This window comes from Lissotriton vulgaris, chromosome 1_2, assembly GCF_964263255.1.
Source record: "Lissotriton vulgaris chromosome 1_2, aLisVul1.2, whole genome shotgun sequence".
Taxonomy (NCBI): domain Eukaryota; kingdom Metazoa; phylum Chordata; class Amphibia; order Caudata; family Salamandridae; genus Lissotriton; species Lissotriton vulgaris.
Window position 1 is genome coordinate 267,196,075 of NC_141686.1, and position 19,827 is coordinate 267,215,901.

At 51.5% G+C, this 19,827-nt stretch overlaps 1 protein-coding gene across 1 annotated transcript in view; it reads right to left on the bottom strand.

Annotated features, from left to right (window-relative positions):
• Window positions 1-19,827, bottom strand: part of ST3GAL3 (ST3 beta-galactoside alpha-2,3-sialyltransferase 3) — a 732,784-nt gene that overhangs the window by 141,694 nt on the left and 571,263 nt on the right. The window lies entirely within an intron of this gene.

Consider the following 19,827-nt stretch of genomic DNA (forward strand, 5'->3'; position numbering starts at 1 on the left):
AGGCCCAAGGGTAGGGTGCATTGTAAGTATAAGGTAGGACATGCCCTGGTGTGCGAGGCGTGTCCGAATAGTGAATTACAGCCATTTTCGTTTTTCACTACTGCAAGTCTACCTGTTCTCCATAGGCCGGAATGGGCAGTTAGATTATTACATCTTATAATCCTAACTGACTCGGGGAACATGGTGGAAATTCGAGTTTAGTATGCCTGAACTCAGAATGATAAAATGCATCTTTTAGTGAAGTTGGTTTTAACATTCTGTGTTTGAAAATACTACTTTTAGAAAGTAGGTATTTTCTGCCTAACTAGCCAAGCCTGCCTCTACTAGGTTGTGTATTCCTTGTCTGGGGTTTGAGTGACTGGGCTGAGGGATTCCAAGAGACCGGATGAGTCAGCCCAGTGGTGAATAGAGAGATCTGCATATAGATGGGAGGGAGGAGTTGCACCTGGGACCTGAATAGGCTTGTGCCTGCCCCCCACAGTGCTGGCTCCACCCCCTGTGGTGTGTCTGATGTTTCTGCCCTGCACTATGAAAGAAAAGAAAGTCATGTAAACAGAGTGCTCCAGACCTGGTTTGGACTGGGCAAAGGCCCCTCTGAGTCAATTAACCACTGTGTTTCATTTCATGAATTCTTTTGTCAACAACCACCTTTAGTTGTAAGTCAAACAATTACATCATTGTTGCAATATTCATGATATTAGTGTCTAAACATACATATTTTCTCTCATTGTACATTTGCTGGTGAATTTACATCTTTCTATAACCATGATCTTAAGAAATTAGATCACTTTTGGACAAACAAGAAGAAACCTTTGCTGAGGAGTGGAACCAGAAGAAACTGAGGAGAGACTATCCCTAAGCTGAAGTGCTGCTTGGGGGATTGGCCCGCAGTGGTTGCCTGACTGCCAAAGAGAGGAGAAGGGGACTTTGTGTACTTTTATCAACTTGTAAGGATCTCCAAGGGCTTGGAACAGAGTTTTCCTCCTGCTGAAGTCTCAGGGACAACAGATTTCAACCCCCAGCTCCCCAGAGTTCTTTGGAAGTGCCTGCTGCTGTTTTGGGCCTTCTGAGGGTTCTGCATGTCGCAAGGAGCTGGAAGCGCGACTCAAGAGGAAGAAGCATGTTGCCATCGCTGCTGCTGCCGTCGCATCGTGGATGCCGCTGCTGTAGCTGTCGGATTGCACCGCATCGAGAGAAGCGTCTCGCAACGAAGAGGAAGCGTGTCACCGTCGCTGCTGCTGCCGTCGCATCTTGGATGTCGCTGCTATAGCTGTTGTATTGCACCGCATCGAGAGAAGCGTCTCGCAACGAAGAGGAAACATGTCGCCGTCGCTGCTGCTGCCGTCACATCTTGGATGTCGCCGCTGTAGCTGTTGCATTGCACTGCATCAAGAAAAGCGCCTCGCATTCACAGAGAAGCGTGCCGCCGGAGCTGCTGCCGTTGCATCTTGAATGTTACCGCTGTAGTTGTCGCATTGTGCGGAAGCGTCTCGCAACGTCGGAGAAGAGTGTCGCTGTTGTCGTCACATCGTGGAACAAGGGTGTCGCCGCTGCAGCTGTAGCATCGTATCGAGACTTCTCGCATCATCGGAGAAGCAGGCCGCATTTGGAAGATCTTCACGACTTTATATCTTTGCACCGGAACTTTGCCGCATTTCCATCGCTGCAACACTTTTGTTGTGGAAGCGTAACGCATCGTAAGGTACATTGACTCAAAGTGTTGCATGTTAAGAACTGAACAGAACTAAGCTAAAACTACCATTTTAAGTACAGTATTGTGGATTTTTATCGTTTGTGGTCTTGTGTTAAATCTATATAGAGAATACTTATTTTTAATATGCAACCTGTGTGGTGTCCATCTGTAGTATTGTCGCTTGATTACTGGATGTGGTCACAAATGCTTTATACACTGCCTCTGAGATAAGCCTGTCTGCTCGTGCCAAGCTACCAAGGGGGTGAAGCAGGGGTTATTTTAGGAGTGTACCCCCTAACCCTGACTAGAGGCAAGGGTCCCTATTTGTCACAAGTACCTACCTGTGCCAACTAGAGAACCCCAAATCTAACAGTATTCAACACCAAGATTATTCAAATTATGGAAAATTGAACATTAAATATTTAAACACCTGCGTTAGACAAGAGAGACTCTGTGAGAAAGAAGAGAAAATGAGAGAATATTGGGAAAAAGAGAGTGAGTGCTGCATTTGAGAATGCCTTCATTGAGCTTCACTATAACCTAAATCAAGCATTGCCAAAACCAATAGGCCTCACCTTAGCCAGGGCTTTTTGCCGATGCTGTGCACAAGTGAGGAGATAAAAAATGCGCAATGACGTGGCCATTGCTGCCACTGCTTCATTCTGTGGGCACATGGGCGGGATTTTGAGTCGGGAAGCAGCACAACATGTGAGAAATCAAGGAATCACACGCACTCTCCTGGCATGCTTAATGGAAAACAAACAAGCATAGGAAAAGCCAATAGGGTTCGCCTCTGCAAAACATGTTTTTGTCAATGCTTCTTGACGTTACACAGCAGCGCTAGCTGCTGCAGCATGTCAAAGTTTGTTTTAAAAATGTTATTTCTAGAGTTCGAGGTTTTACCTCCAGGAAAAAAAACCCCACATGTTTTGGATATGCATATGCACTGCACTACAATGTCACATGGACTTCGACACAACGCCGCCGGTCCATTGGATGTCGGCTGATGGGCTGTGTAACTTGCACACTTTCTTCATGTGATATGTTTGAAAAGCCGGCCTGATGAGGTTGTAGGCGACTCCATGTAAGATTTCATTCTGATAAAGTGCAATAAACTTCTTACACCAAAAAAAAAAAAAAAAAAAAAAGTTTGTTTTAAAAAGCAGTATGACGCAGTTAACGCATAGAGATGTTGCAAAGCGGCGCTAGCTGCTCTACAACATGGTTTAAAGTTTTTTTTTAAGCTATGACGTGGACCACGTCATACTGCTTTTAAAAATAAAACAAAACGTCATACACATGCTGCATAGCAGCTGGCGCTCCTATGTAACATGTCTAAAAAACATTGACAAAACCAATAGATTTCACAGGGCCAATTCCACCTGAAGATTTTGAAGCGCTTTATGTGAGCACCAGTTACATTACACAAGGTCCCATTCATTGATTGTTATAGGCACGGGGAGATGAAGTGATTTGCCAAAACGCCTTGAAATTAACTAACACTAGGAGGAGCTTTGTGTGAGCCCACCATGGACGTGAGGAGCTTTGTGTGAGCTCTCCATGCACGTGAGGAGCTGTGTGTGAGCCCTCCATGCACGTGAGGAGCTGTGTGTGAGCCCTCCATGCACGTGAGGAGCTTGTGTGAGCCCTCCATGCACGTGAGGAGCATTGTGTGAGCCCTCCATGTTAGTAAGGAGCTTTGTGTGAGCCGTCCATGCACGTGAGGAGCTTTGTGTGAGCCCACCCTGGACGTGAGGAGCTTTGTGTGAGTTCTCCATGCACGTGTGGAGCTTTGTGTGAGCCCTCTATGCATGTGAGGATCTTTGTGTGAGCCCTCCATGCAGGTGAGGAGCTTTGTGTGAGCCCTCTATGCACGTGTGGAACTTTGTGTGAGCCCTCTATGCATGTGAGGATCTTTGTGTGAGCCCTCCATGCAGGTGAGGAGCTTTGTGTGAGCCCTCTATGCACGTGAGGAGCTATGTGTGAGCCCTCCATGCACGTGAGGAGCTTTGTGTGAGCCCTCCATGCACGTGAGGAGCTTTGCGTGAGCCCTCCATGCACGTGAGGAGCTTTGCGTGAGCCCTCCATGCAGGCAAGCTTTGTGTGAGCCCTCTATGCACGAGAGGAGCTTTGTGTGAGACTTCCATGCACACGAGGAGCTGTGTGTGAGCCCTCCCTGCACGCGAGGGGCTGTGTGTGAGCCCTCCATGCACGCAATCTTTGCGTGAGCCCTCCATGCAAGCGAGGAGCTGTGTGTTAGCCCTCTATGCATGCGAGGAGCTGTGTGTGAGCCCTCCATGCAAGCGAGGAGCTTTGTGTGAGACGTCCATGCACACGAGGAGCTGTGTGTTAGCCCTCCATGCACGCGAGGAGCTGTGTGTGAGCCCTCCATGCACGCGAGGAGCTGTGTGTGAGCCCTCTATGCATGCGAGGAGCTGTGTGTGAGCCCTCTATGCATGCGAGGAGCTGTGTGTGAGCCCTCTATGCATGCGAGGAGCTGTGTGTGAGCCCTCTATGCACGTGAGGATCTTTGTGTGAGCCCTCTATGCATGCGAGGAGCTGTGTGTGAGCCCTCTATGCACGTGAGGATCTTTGTGTGAGCCCTCCATGTACGTGAGGAGCTTTGTGTGAGACCTCCACGCACGTGAGGAGCATTGTGTGAGTATACAAAGGGTTGTCGTGCTGTTCCTACCAAAAGGAAGATTGGTATAGTCAGTGATGTAGGTGGATTATGGGAGGGTGGTCAGAAGTTCACCCTGGGAATCCATTTTGTTGGATTTAATGCCCTCATACACCCTTTCAGGTGTCATGCTTCATCATTTGGGCTTGCTCCTCGTTGGGTCGGCGGTGCAATACCCAACGGGCGACACTTCAAAGAGGGGCTCTTTGGCGGAGATCTTTTTCCAACTGCCGTATAGATGAAGTGTGGGTATGGGGCCAGATACAGGTGGTAGACGTGGATATGGTGGGTTAAAATAAAGCTAGTGGTACCGAGGGTACTTTATTCAGAGGGGCCACTGCTTTGGTTAAAAACAATTAACCTGGAGGAGAGTAGTGGAAAGTAATGTTTCCAACTCTGATCCAGAGGTTATTATAGTCAGGTCGACATGTTTCTCGCTACAGAGAGTATATCTAGCGATTCTTCAGGACTAAGATTGACTATTTTAACAGGTATCTAATTGTGAAAAAAACTGTCTACACTCCTTTATATAGGATGTGGTGTATGTATGCTCCTATGGCTACCACAATTGTGTATTTGGAGGGATAACACCATTATATTACCCTTCTTCACGTTGCGATTGTCAATACCTGTTAGGGGAAAGGCACAAGCATATCACAACAAGGTTTTGATAAAAATGTACATCATTGATTATCATACTTGTGCATATTGCATGCCAGTGGAGGTCAGGCGTGTCACAACACCATTGCACAAGTGTAGCAGGCACTCTCAAAAAGTGGTAGTTCTGTGAGTGACTTGTGAATATAAACAAACTAAAAGGTTAGAAAATACCAATGTGGTATTCTACAACTATTCAAAACTCACCTAGCATTAAAAACAATCAGACAACGACAGTGTCCAGCGGGTAAAGCTTCAGGGAGATCTTCCACCATAAGGCTATATGTATAGGGGGAACATCTTAAAGGCTGCTGGTTTTTTCAAATCCATTGGTAATAATTACAATTTATAGAGATACATTCATCAATCAAATGACAAAGTTAAACATTCAGGCTTTGTAGTTGAACCTTACTGGGATTGTGAATAACTGGGATTATGTTGCTTGTAAAGGACAAAAAGGTCTAAAATGTCTATGTTTTTAATGTCCTTGGTACTGCTTTTCTGTGTGTGTTAAACCAATCTTACTAGTGACATGGTATTTAAAACATGTGCCTACAATGTAGTTGTACAGAGAGGCCTCATAAGCTGTGTGTGCCCTCTCTCTAATTTTCTCATGGACATGTGTATGAGGGAATTAGACTCATTAATGTTGCTGTACAAATCCTGCATATTCAGAGGGGTTGTGAATAAAAGGGAAGTTCCTGTGCCGATACTAATCAGGTCTTATCGCTTGTGTTGCGGTGGAGGTCCCCCCTTGGGCCACTGGAGGGTGTATCATAGAATTAGGATTTGCAAAGAGGTTTTTAACTGTAAACCAGTCTGGTAGTCTGGTGATATCACTGGCGTATGCTTTAGGGGGCCGTCAGAGCAGGGAGTCTATTGCGCGCCCGTTGAAACAAGAAGTCTACTGTGTCTGAGCCCTCCATGCACGCGAGGAGCTGTGTGTGAGCCCTCTATGCATGGGAGGAGCTGTGTGTGAGCCCTCTATGCATGCGAGGAGCTGTGTGTGAGCCCTCTATGCACGTGAGGATCTTTGTGTGAGCCCTCCATGCACGTGAGGAGCTTTGTGTGAGCCCTCCATGCATGCGAGGAGCTGTGTGTGAGCCCTCCATGCACGTGAGGGGCTGTGTGTGAGCCCTCTATGCATGCGAGGAGCTGTGTGTGAGCCCTCTATGCACGTGAGGATCTTTGTGTGAGCCCTCCATGAACGTGAGGAGCTTTGTGTGAGCCCTCCATGCATGCGAGGAGCTGTGTGTGAGCCCTCCATGCACGTGAGGGGCTGTGTGTGAGCCCTCCATGCACGCGAGGGGCTGTGTGTGAGCCCTCCATGCACGCGAGGAGCTGTGTGTGAGCCCTCCATGCATGCGAGGAGCTGTGTGCGAGCCCTCTATGCACGCGAGGAGCTGTGTGTAAGCCCTCCATGCACACGAGGAGCTTTGTGTGAGCCCTCTATGCCCATGAGGAGCTTTGGTTGAGCCCTTCATGCACGTGAGGAGCTGTGTGTGAGCCCTCCATGCACGCGAGGGGCTGTGTGTGAGCCCTCCATGCATGCGAGGAGCTGTGTGTGAGCCCTCTATGCACGCGAGGAGCTGTGTGTGAGCCCTCCATGCATGCGAGGAGCTGTGTGTGAGTCCTTTATGCACGCGAGGAGCTGTGTGTGAGCCCTCTATGCACGCGAGGAGCTGTGTGTGAGCCCTCCATGCACACGAGGAGCTTTGTGTGAGCCCTCCACGCACGTGTGGAGCTTTGTGTGAGCCCTCTCTGCACGTGAGGAGCTTTGTGTGAGCCCTCCATGCACGCGAGGAGCTGTGTGTGAGCCCTCCATGCACGCGAGGAGCTGTGTCCGAGCCCTCCATGCACGCGACGAGCTGTGTGTGAGCCCTCCATGCACGCGAGGAGCTGTGTGTGAGCCCTCCATGCACGCGAGGAGCTGTGTGTGAGCCCTCCATGCACGTGTGGAGCTGTGTGTGAGCCCTCTATGCACGTGAGGAGCTTTGTGTGAGCCCTCCATGCACGCGAGGAGCTTTGTGTGAGCCCTCCATGCATGCGAGGGGCTGTGTGTGAGCCCTCCATGCATGCGAGGAGCTGTGTGTGAGCCCTCTATGCACACGAGGAGCTGTGTGTGAGCCCTCCATGCACACGAGGAGCTTTGTGTGAGCCCTCCATGCACGTGTGGAGCTTTGTGTGAGCCCTCTATGCACGTGAGGAGCTTTGTGTGAGCCCTCCATGCACGCGAGGGGCTGTGTGTGAGCCCTCCATGCACGCGAGGAGCTGTGTCCGAGCCCTCCATGCACGCGAGGAGCTGTGTGTGAGCCCTCCATGCACGCGAGGAGCGGTGTGTGAGCCCTCCATGCACGCGAGGAGCGGTGTGTGAGCCCTCCATGCACGCGAGGAGCTGTGTGTGAGCCCTCCATGCACGCGAGGAGCTGTGTGTGAGCCCTCTATGCACGCGAGGAGCTGTGTGTGAGCCCTCCATGCACACAAGGAGCTTTGTGTGAGCCCTCCATGCACGTGTGGAGCTTTGTGTGAGCCCTCTATGCACGTGAGGAGCTTTGTGAGCGCCCTCTATGCACGTGAGGAGCTTTGTGTGAGCCTTCCATGCACGTGAGGAGCTTTGTGTGAGCCCTCCATGCACGTGAGCTTTGTGTGAGCCTTCCATGCACGTGAGGAGCTTTGTGTGAGCCCTCCATGCACGTGAGCTTTGTGTGAGCCCTCCATGCACGCGAGGGGCTGTGTCTGAGCCCTCCATGCACGCGAGGGGCTGTGTGTGAGCCCTCGATGCACACGATGAGGGCACGCCTCAATTAAGCTGAGCCTCATTGAAAAGCTGGCTGTTGTCCTGCAATGTCTTGAAGTTAACAAGCAATATTCCACTAGAACAAAGAACATCTGGTCTCTAGTAACAGGTTTCAGAACGAATTTTTAAAGTTAACATTTAAAAGGCTCCACATTAAAACGCTGTCCTTATTTATCATCAGAATAAAAGGGAAAGCGCGGCGGCACACCAAAGATGCAGCACAATACTTAGCAACTGTGACGGAGGCAAACCTACTGTTTCGGGGCTGGCATACAGCAGAAAAAGAGAAATGACAAGCAGCAGAACAGGAAGGGGCGCCAAGATGGCTGAATTAACAGTGCAGCCAAGCTCAATCAGCAGCACGCTTCCTGGACTCATGGTGTGAGGCTTGCGTTGTGAGATGCCAATACGAAGGCAGCTACAATATGGACAAAGGAGCGAGTGTGTTGAGAGTGGAACTCTGCGGTTCAGCTGGTACCATCAAAGCAACATTTTACTTTGTTCTAACTAATCGGACTCCCTTGGAAGTCAGCCTCCCATGGCAGCGAGCCTCCCAAGGAAGCGAGCATCCCACGGCAGCGAGCCTCCCACGGCAGCATCTCACGGCAGCGAGCCTCCCAAGAAAGCGCGCATCCCACGGCAGCGAGCCTCCCACAGCAGCATCCCATGGCAGTGAGCCTCCCATGACATCGAGCCTTCTGTGGAAGCGAGCCTTCCGTGGCAGCGAGCCTCCCACGGTAGCGAGTTTCCCACGGCAACGAGCCTCCCATGAAAACATCCCACGGCAGTGAGCCTCCCATGGCCGCGAGCCTCCCATGGAAGCGAGCCTCCCATGGCAGCGAGCCTCCCACGGCAGCGCGCCTCCCAAGCAACGAGCCTTCCATGGAAACATCCCACGGTAACGAGCCTCCGATGGAAGCCAGCCTCCCACGTCAGTGAGCCTTCCATGGAAGCGAGCCTCCTTTGGCAGCGAGCCGCCGATGGAAGCGAGCATCCGATGGAAGCAAGCCTCTCACGGGAGAGAGCCTCCCATGGCAGCGAGCCTTCCTTGGAAGCGAGCCTCCCATGTCAGCGAGCCTTCCATGGAAGCGAGCCTCTTATGGCAGCGAGCCTTCCATGGAAGCGAGCATCCGATGGAAGCAAGCCTTCCACAGGAGAGAGCCTTCCATGGAAGTGAGCCTCCCATGGCAGCGTGCCTTCTATGGAAGCGAGCCTCCCATAACAACGAGCCTCCCATGTCAACGAGCCTTCCATGGAAGCGAGCTTCTTATGGCAGCGAGCCTTCCATGGAAGTGAGCCTCCTTTGGCAGCGAGCCTACCATGGCAGCGTGCCTCCGATGGCAGCGAGCCTCCAATAGAAGCGAGCATCCAATAGAAGCGAGCATCCGATGGAAGCAAGCCTCCCACAGGAGAGAGCCTTCCATGGAAGTGAGCCTCCCATGGCAACAAGCCTCCGATGGAAGCGAGCATCCGATGGAAGCGAGCATCCGATGGAAGCAAGCCTTCCACGGGAGAGAGCCTTCCATGGCACCGAGCCTCCCATGGCAGCGAGTTTCCCATGGCAGCAAGCCTTCCTTGGCAGCAAGCCTCCCTTGGGCGCGAGCCTTCCTTGGCAGTGCGCCTCCCACGGCAGCGAGCCTCCCACGGAAGCAAGCCTCCCACGGAAGCAAGCCTCCCACGGAAGCAAGCCTCCCACGGAAGCGAGCCTCCCACGGAAGCGAGCCTCCCACGGAAGCGAGCCTCCCACAGAAGCGAGCCTTCCACAGAAGCGAGCCTCCCACAGAAGCGAGCCTCCCACAGAAGCGAGCCTCCCACAGAAGCGAGCCTCTCATGGAAGCGAGACTTTCATGGAAGGGAGCCTCCCATGGCAGCAAGCCTCCCATGGCAGCAAGCCTCCCATGATAGCGAGCTCCCATGGCAGCGAGCCTCTCAATGCAGTGAGCCTCTTATGACAGCGAGCCTTCCATGGAAGCAAGCTTCCCATGGCAGCTAGCCTCCCATGGAAAGGAGCCTTCCATGGAAGCAAGCCTCCCATGGAAGCGAGCCTCCCATGGAAGCGAGCCTCCCATGGAAGCGAGCCTCCCATGGAAGCGAGCCTCCCATGGAAGCGAGCCTCCCATGCTCGCTCGCAGGCTCTCTGGGCGCATGTCTGTTTTCTACATAAATGCAAAAGGTTGCTTTCGGTTAGCAGGTTTTGCCATATGCTGCTCCCTGTAATAAAACCGGCATGTTTATGAATGAAGCCAATGGGAAGAAGCGCCTTTCAAACATTTAAGGAGCTAGGTATTTAGGCCAATAAATGAAGGCGCAGCGGGGTTGTGACAAGGTTGTTTTTGGCAGATGGAATGGGAGAGAAGACAGCCACACTCGTAAGGAGTGCTTGTTGAGAAATGCAAAAAAAAAGTATCTGCACTTTGAAGGTCACTCATTGGCCAGTAGCCAGTGACCGGAACCTGTACTTGGTCCAATCTCCACAGCAGGCAAAGATGGCAAAGCAAGAGCTGAAGTTAAAGAGGACAATGTGGAGACGACATGCTGGCCAATCAGAAGCACATAAACTAGAACGACATTGGAATAAACCGTTTAGGCAAGTAAGGGGCGGGTTCTAAGCCTCCTCTTTTTTTTTTACAAAAGACTTTGTAAGCACAGCGCAAACGCTGTGCAGGCAAAACCTAAAAAGTAGTTCCCTATATTTCAGCAGTGGAAGGATAGAGGTCAGCCAATTAAGAGAATAACAAAGAGGCTAAGCTGCAGGGGAGGGACAAACACAGGAGAAAGGCAAGCCAATGAATAAGCAAGTATGCAAAGAGAGTGACAATGAAGCAAACCAGTGTAAGCAATGAGCGGGCTCTAAGCCCTCCCATTGAACGTTTTTGGTATGGTGCTAGCAAATGGGGTTTTTGGTATGGTCCACAATAGGCTTTTGCCCAAGACAGCTAAAAGCTATCTGGTAAGGGAGACCTAAGAACAATGAATCTGGTATTTAAGATTATGGGGACAGTCTGCAGCCTAACATTCACCAAATGTGAGATTCTTTACATTGAATTGTGACTGTGCTTGCATTACGGTTCCAGCTGTGCAGCGAAATAGAGATTTGTGTTAAATGATCTGAAAATAAAAGGATAGTTTTGAAGTTGTGAAGCCGAAGCGGCCCTTACCTTGGCGGTGTCCGAACAAGGGGCCCCTGACCTACGGGACCGGTCATACAGTGTCCCTAACACCCAGGGCTCCTCCTCTCTCTCTTCCCCTACAGGACCCGTCGGCGTCAACCAAAAGCGGAAGACCGGAAGTGAACTCCTGTGACCCCGGAAGTGAGGCGACCCTTGAGGAACCGGAAATGACCTCCGCCGACCCCGGAAGTGCTCTTCCGGAACCCTGCCCGGAACATAGAAAAGCCGCCAGCAAGGAAGGAAAAGGGTTCCAAGCAGCGGACTCGTGGCAGGAGACAGCAGCAAGCGAAGAACCATTGACGGCGAGCAGAGCGGAGCAGAAGAACCGAGACGAGGACGGAGAGGAGGACGTCTGGACATAAGACTGGTGGCGTCCTCAGGAGTTGGCTGGAGAGCGGCCGCAACTCGGATGAGAGTTGCGGCAGGGCACGTGAGTACTCTTTATCTTTTCTCCGTGTTTTCCTGTAGTTAACTGTAAATAGTGTCAAAATACCCTCACGAGCACTAAATCACTGTATATCGGATTTAATCATCTGCACTGTAGAGAAGACCCGAGCACCGTTGCCCCGACACTCGCAACACGCTCTTCCCATTCCCTCTTGCTTGCCTTTCCCAACCTACCTTACCGTCCCCTCCTCACGGTCGGTTTTCGATTCCCTCACTCCCCGGTGTAGGTGGAAGTACTCAGAGGTCCTTTTGCCCAGGACTAACTGCCCTGTACACTTCTCTCCCTTCTATACCTCCGAGGTGTACCAGTGCCCACCTGTGGAACAGACGACATCGGCCCAGCAGGAGAACCCTCCAGACGACCCCGCCGCGCCAGACCATCATCCCTATTACCCAGCCCGGAACGTTCACCTCTGATTCACTCACCATACTCCGACCCATAGAGACATTTGTCATGGGCTTTCAATAAAGTCACTGATCATAGCTCACTCCCCGCCTGTTATTCCGGTCCGCCCGCACCCCTGCTCCACAGAAGTCCACAGACCAATGACAAATGCACACCGATGGCAATCCCTGCAGAAGTGAAAATGAACCATGGATTTCCACTGACTTCAATCTTGGGCAGAATGTGTGATCACGATGACCATGCGGTGGTGGGAAGTCAGTGGAGAAAGGGAACGTGTTCTCCGGATGTAGCCAATCTTATTTGTAGATTTCTGGGAGAATGGAAGCATTTCCACTCCTCTGGTGTGTGATTCCTTCACCTACAGCTCATCTGTGGGTAGGGTGCCTCAAGGGTCCATGGATCTGTGATGGCAAACAACCAATCCAATTTCATTTTCCTTATACATTTTCAGTGGAAGGACCAATCTGCGGACCTGATGATACCGAGATATATAAAACGCACCCTCACAAGTGAATAGTGGGCATTTTTTAAATTGCCACGCTCCCTCAAAACCCTAAACAGATTTACACCACACTTCAACAAGGACTTATTATTGAACATGCTCATAGTTGCAAGAGTTGTGAAATCGGTCAATGGTTTTGACTTTAGGAGAGAGCAAAAATGGACATGGGGATCCCATACACACACCCACAAGGGTTTCTTTCAATAAAAGCATTTGATAGCTTTTGTAGATCTGCACCAGATTTAGAAGGAAGAATTCGAGTCACGCGGATCACATTTGCAAACTGTGGTGAGGATTAGAACAGCTCCCAAACAGCAAACTGAAAGCAAATTGTGTTTGCGATGAAAACTTGACTTTAACCAGAACTATGGAGGAGCTCTTGTTCTCCGGTCATACAGATCTCACAATATGAACACATTTCACCTTGATCCTTCCTGCACAGAAATATTCAGCAGAATCAGACCGTGACATTATTAAGTAGGAAAAAGTCCAGGAGCTGGGAGGGAAAAATAAAAAGCTTCTCGGTATCAAAAAACACAACAGTCTGGTCCACAACCATGGTGATGTGTTTACTCTCCTTTCTTACTTTTTCACCGGATTTGGCCAGAGCGACTCTAGTTCTGGGTGGATTGGCCAGAGCGACTCCAGTTCTGGGCGGATTTGGCCAGAGCGACTCCAGTTCTGGGTGGATCTGGCCAGAGCGACTCTAGTTCTGGGTGGATTGGCCAGTCCGCAGGAAATTGGAATTTAGGTTGCTAATAACTCTGGTGCCGGTTGACAAGACATTTGACAGATTCCACCCCTCAACTAAAGTTCTTAATTTCACTTTTCGTGCATAAAATGTTAAAAGACGGTTCAATTATTGAAATGACTTATTTTAAGTCACTTTGCAACATCTGTTCCCAACTACAGCAAAGACTGCTGAATGGAATTATGGCAAACTTTGGGGTGAAGATAAGACTTCACTCAAAAAGAGAATCTTTTATTTGGTTACCCAAGGGCTTAGGTTGGCTTTGAAGGGGTCGTGTTCTGTACATTTCTGCACCTTCACCCGTCGTAGTAGGGTATTTCGTCTTGTCCACCATTTGTTTGCTGTTGCATGAGGTCTGCATACAAGTTCTGGAAAACAATTCCTGAGCCCATCGAAGGTTGGACAGGGTGGGCGTATCACACCCCATGGACACCTGTGGGGGGGCATATCGTACCCCCATAGACGGCAGAGGGAGGGTCACATCCAAGCACGCATGGACAGCGATGGTGGTATCCCACCTTCCATGGACGGCGGGGCCACATATCCCACCCACTCTGGGTGGCATATCTCACTCCGCATGGTTGGGGGGTGCGGGCATATCCCACTCCAGGGACAACGTTCCCACCACCATATGTTACTGGTTCATTATGTTACTGGGAGCGGACACTGAAAGAAACATCATCTGACTGCATAGCAGCGCTATACAAATACTGTTTGATTGACTGACTTTCGAAAGAGCATGCAGACTGGCTGCTGGCGTGCGTAAAGCGAAGACTGGTGATACTGAGGACACCAGAGGACTGAGTGCCACACCATAGTTTATTGTAAATTCGATATAGTACTCCACTGAGGTCAACAAATACACAAACATAATTTAAAAACATTTATAGTGACAGCCATAACATCAACTTTAAGCATTTCAAAGGTTAAAACATTTCACCAACATTTTTGCAACATATTGAATTAAGATTAATTTGATATTTATAAGTTAATAACAGATGAATTCATCCAGTTGGTTTCCCAAAGCTTAAATAGATCAGTTGCAAAGGCAGGTTGTATTTAAAAGTATTAGTTCATAACATCAACTTTAAATATTTAAAAACATTATCTTGTATGTATTGTATTGTATTGAAAACTTATATAGCGCGAACTGTCACCCTACGGGTATATGGCGCTTAGACTTGGATGATAGCCACCGCAGGAACGGACCAATTTATCAGTGGGAAGCATAGTGTTCAACCCTTGGAAACAGCCAGGTTTTCAGACTCTTCCTAAAGCAGGTCGGGGAATTGGCCTGCCTGATATTCTGGGGCAACTCATTCCATAGGCGTGCAGCAGCCATACCAAAAGCTCTGCCCCAATCCTGGATTTCTTAAATCAGGTAGTCATTGCCAGATTTGCTCTAGAGGAGCAAAGCTGCCTCTTGGGCTTATACCAGTTAAATTTATCCTGCAATGGGACTGGGCCCAAGTCATGTACTGCTCTAAACACAATACAGAGAGATTTAAAACAGACTATTTCCTTAATGGGCAGCCAATGAAGATCTCTCAAGGCCAATGCCGTAGTGGACCTACGCTGCCTATTTAACACCAGCTTTGCTGCCATGGACTGGACTACCCGGAACCCCTGCAAGATGAATTGTGGTGCTTTTAAATACAGGGAGTTGATTCAGTCTGCTCAGAATAATACCCCTCACTACAAGAGATCGAGTATCCCTAGGCAGTAACGGAAGAATCCGCTGTAGCATGCATAGCAGGGAAAAACAGACACTAGCTGTTTTGTTGGCCTGAGACTCCATTTGGAGATTATCATCCACCAAGACCCCCAAATTTTGCACCGGTTTGACCGGAGCCAGGGGTTCATCCTCGGGGGTAAGCTTGAACTCCAGCGGTAGATGTTGAGACATTCTGGTAGTGGAGCAGTATACCACCTCTGTTTTTCCCCCATTGAATTGCAAGGAATTTTTCCTGAACCAGCTAGCAGTCTGGCGCATACATTCCTGGAACGTATTCATGGACACTGCTTGTTTCCCTTCCAGGGAAAACACCGATTGGGTGTCATCAGCATTGTTGACCAGGTCAATTCTGAAGGATTTAATAATGGGGAACAGAGGGCGCAGATAGATATTAAAAAGAATAGGGCTAATCGCAGAGCCCTGCGGCACCCCGTCGTGCACTGGAGACTTACTAGAAGTGAACGGCGACATGGTCACAGCCTGTTGTCTCCCTGACAGATAGGATTGCAGCCACTGCAAAGCCCGTCCTTTCTCTCCTATCTCAGGGGTGTGGAATTTAATAAAATATCTACTTGTCCATGGGGTAGGTTGCTTCATAAATCTACTCGTCCTGTAACAAAATCAACTTGTCCCTTTTGTGCCATGTAATGCGATGACAAATTATGACAGCAATCTCCTTATATAAGAGCTCTGAAATAGCCTCTTTGATTATGTCAAGGCTCCTTCCCTAGTATGGTTTGAATACTAGCAGTTCCTTTATGTTGCCACGATTCCGCAGTTCTACATACTGGGGCTGAAGGTAATGGTAAGCAAAAGTTCTAGGTTGGAATGCCCTTTTGAGTCTGTGCAAGCCTACTAACTTGTATGTCTTAAGGTTTTTCTCCAACATTTTTCTGATCTTTTTCCCTACTGAGAAAGGTTGGAAATTTACTGCAGACAATGGCAGACATAAAACTTCTTCCAGGGTTGGGGAAAAAGTGGTTGGAGGGAAAGTGAACTTGCATACACTCATATTTTCGCATGGTGAATTCTACACCTGCATATTTGCTCATGCTAAAATGCAGTTCAGTACTATTTCTTGGCTTACTTCTGCAAAGTCTTGTGAATTTTATGAAAGCTGTATATCTGCATTTAATGCAAGGACATGGGTGCACTTTTGAGACTTTGTTTAATATTTGGACCCCTAATCCTGCACCACGTCTACGTCACAGGGCCTAGGCTGGTGCGAATGGGTCTGGCGGAGAATGGGCAGTGTCGACGCGGATGCGGAGAGACTGGAACATCCATGCATGTCTTATGGCACTGCACTGAAATACAGAAATATTGGGCCAAGATTCATGATAGGTTTCGAGAGGTGTTGGGAGTGGAAGTGTTGCTGGAGACCCCACGCTGTGTCCTGAATGTTTGGGAACCTACTGATCTAACGGCACACTGGAAGATGTGGGTGACTCTGGCATGCATGATCGATAAACGTAATATTGCGCAGTTGTGGGGCTCAAGTCAAGTGCCTCAGGTGAGGAAATGGATGGAAGATTTGGATTGGTGCATGTTTAGGGAAAGATCGGTGTATGTGGCCTGGGGTCGACCCGAGAAATGGGGGTGTTAGACGGACCGGGAGGGTCGGCCGAGGATAAGGGGAGAGGTCTCCGGGGAGAGCCGTCTCCAGCGATCGTACAGACAAGTAACTTCCCCCCCACAGACGGACACCACACCAGGATAAGGTTCAACGATACTTTATCAGCAATTCTTTAAGTACGGTGAAATGGTACAAGGAGGTCTGGACTCAGGGGTCCCCTCGGTTCTGGTCTCTGGATTGGGAAAAGGGTAGCGGGACAGTCTTGTTACCAATAGATGAAAATAGCTCTCAATCCTCGAGCTCGGCGTTCTGGATGATCGGGCCGCGGCGGAGCCAGCAGGTCCCGAGATGGATGAAGGAAGCGACGGTCCGCGGCGGAGCCAGCAGGTCCCGATGAAGATGGTGGTTACAAACGGTCCGCGGCCACGCCAGCAGGTCCCGACGACGATGAAGGTTACGAAGGTTGCGGCAGCGCCAGCAGGCAAGACGATGGTTCGCAAGGCAGGGCTACGGCAGCGCCAGTAGTCCGTCAAGGATGAGTTCTTCGCTGCGTCTCTCGACTCCAGGATACAACTGCCCTCCTGCTCTGGAGCTGCCCCAGTTATAGGGCTGGTGCCCTTTGATGTCCGGACCCTCGCACTTGGAGGTCGGGGGGTCCGGGATGAAGGAGTCCAGACACCCAGCAGGGGGGTGGAGCCAGCGCCCGGGGAGGTTGTGGGCGAGCGGCACCTGGCGGGGGAGAGCCATCGACACCTCTTTCTCCCATTGACCTGCCAAGTAGTCCGCTCACCTCCTGGGTGGATGGTGGTGCCGGGATGTCTGAGGCCTGGCCAGGCCCAGGGTTGGGGTCGATCGGGGGCCACGCGGCCTCGTGGCGGAGTGTCCAAGATGGCGCCCAGGCTGGGCGCGCGGGCCAGTAGTGGATCGGGCCCACGAGGTCGATATGTTCAGAGGCAAGGGTCCCGGAGGGGACGGAAAACGTGAAGTGGTGGTGTGTGACACTTGAGGGACCGGGCTCGGGCCTGGTCGGGCAGAGGGGGAGCGGCCCTTCACGTGGCCTGTCCAACATGCGTCCCCCCCAGCTGAAGGCGGGGAGAGTCACCCATCCTCTTGGGGACTCTCCTCGTCGAGGCGGAAAAACCGGGACAGGCCATCCGCGTTGGCGTGATCTGGCCCAGGCCGGTGTTCAACAGTGAAGTCCATCCCTTGTAGGGAGATGGACCAACGTAGTAGTTTTGGGTTCTCCCCCCGCATCTGCATCAGCCACTGCAGGGGTCGATGGTCGGTCTGCACCCGGAAGTGTGTGCCAAAGAGGTAGGGCCGGAGCTTTTTGAGGGCCCATACCACGGCGAAGGCCTCCCTCTCGATGGTGCTCCAGCGTTGTTCTCGAGGTAGGAGTCGCCTGCTGATGAAGGCCACTGGCTGATCAAGGCCTTCGGTGTTCAATTGAGACAGGACCGCCCCAATGCCGTGGTCGGAGGCATCCGTCTGGACGACGAATTCCCGGCTGTAGTCGGGGGCCTGGAGCACAGGGGCGGAGCACATGGCGGCCTTCAGTTGTTCGAAGGCTGTTTGACAATCTGGGGTCCAGTTGACCTTCTTGGGTTGATTTTTGGACGTGAGCTCTGTGAGGGGCCCCACTATGGTACCATAGTCTTTCACGAACCGTCTGTAATAGCCCGTGAGTCCCAGAAAGGCGCGTACCTCGGTCTGGGTGATGGGGGGCTGCCAGGACTGGATGGCGGCAATCTTGAGCTGCAGAGGGGCCACCAGGCCGCTTCCCACCTGGTGTCCGAGGTAGGTTACGGACCCCTGACCAATTTGGCATTTGCTGGCCTTGATCGTGAGGCCAGCTCGCTGAAGGGCCTGTAGCACCGCTCGGAGGTGGTGGAGGTGGTCGGACCAATGGTGGCTGTACACAGCGATGTCGTCTAGGTAGGCGGCGCTGAATCCTTCGAGCCCGGCCAAGACCTGGTTGACGAGCCGCTGAAATGTTGCTGGGGCATTCTTCATGCCGAAGGGCATGACCTTGAAATGATAATGGCCATCAGGAGTGGAAAATGCAGATCGCTCTTGGGCCCGGGGTGTGAGGCCGATCTGCCAGTAGCCCGCCGTCAAGTCGAAAATGCTGAGGTAGCGGGCAGCTCCCATGCGGTCGATTAGTTCATCCGCCCGGGGGATGGGATGTGCGTCTGTTCTGGTGACCGCATTCAAGCCCCGGTAGTCGACGCAGAACCGGAGTTCCGGTGTGGTGCCGGGAGTGGCTGCTTTGGGGACCAGTACTACTGGGCTGGCCCAGGGGCTGTCTGAGGGCTCAATGACCCCGAGTGTGAGCATTTTGGTTACTTCTTCCTGGATGCAGGCCCGTACCCGATCTGGTACGCGGTAGGCCCGGTGGCGGATAGGGGGGCTGTCCCCCGTGTCCACGTCGTGCACACACCAGGAAGTGACACCTGGGGTGAGGGAAAACAGGCCGGCGAACTGCAACAGAAGGTCTCGACATTCTTGGCGTTGTTCCAGGGTGAGGGCCTCCGAGAGTCGGACCCCATCCACGGAGCCATCTTTCTCCCGAGTCCGTAGGAGGTCAGGGAGGGGTTCGGAGTCTTCTTCGGCTCCATTGTCTGTGGCCATCAGGAGGCTGAGTTCTGAACGCACAAAGTGGGGTTTCAGCCTATTAGCGTGGAGGACTCGGAGGGGGTTCCGTGAAGATTCCATGTCGATGAGATAGGTGACAGGACCCTTGCGCTCGACTACTTTGAAGGGCCCCGTCCACTTGTCTCAGGGCGCAGGGTTCGGTGGGGGACATCACCCATACCTGTTGTCCAGGTTCAAATTCGATGGAGGAGGCATTTTGGTCATACCACTTTTTCATGTCCTCTTGACTGGCCTCCAAGTTTGCTTTGGCCAGCTCTCTGAACCGGCGGGTCTGGTTGCGGAGTGTTAGGAGGTATTTGAAGACATCTGGAGGGTTCTTTAGAGGGGGCATTTCCCAGCCTTCCTTGACGAGACTGAGAGGCCCCCGTACGGGATGTCCATACAATAATTCAAACGGGCTGAAGCCGAGGGACTTCTGGGGGACCTCTCGATATGCGAAGAGGAGGCACGGCAGCAGCACATCCCACTGGCGACGGAGGGGCTCTTCCAACCCCCCAATCATCCCTTTGAGCGTGCGGTTGAACCGCTCAACGAGTCCGTTTCCTTGAGGGTGATAGGGGGTCGTGAATCGGTAGGTGACCCCACACTGTTGCCAGAGGGACTTCATATATTTGGAAATAAAGTTCGTGCCTCTGTCGCTGACGACTTCTCGGGGGAAGCCCACACGGGAGAAGATCCCCATCAGGGCCCGGCCGACCACCGGGGCTGTCACAGTTCGCAGGGGAACAGCCTCGGGGTAGCGGGTGGCGTGGTCCACC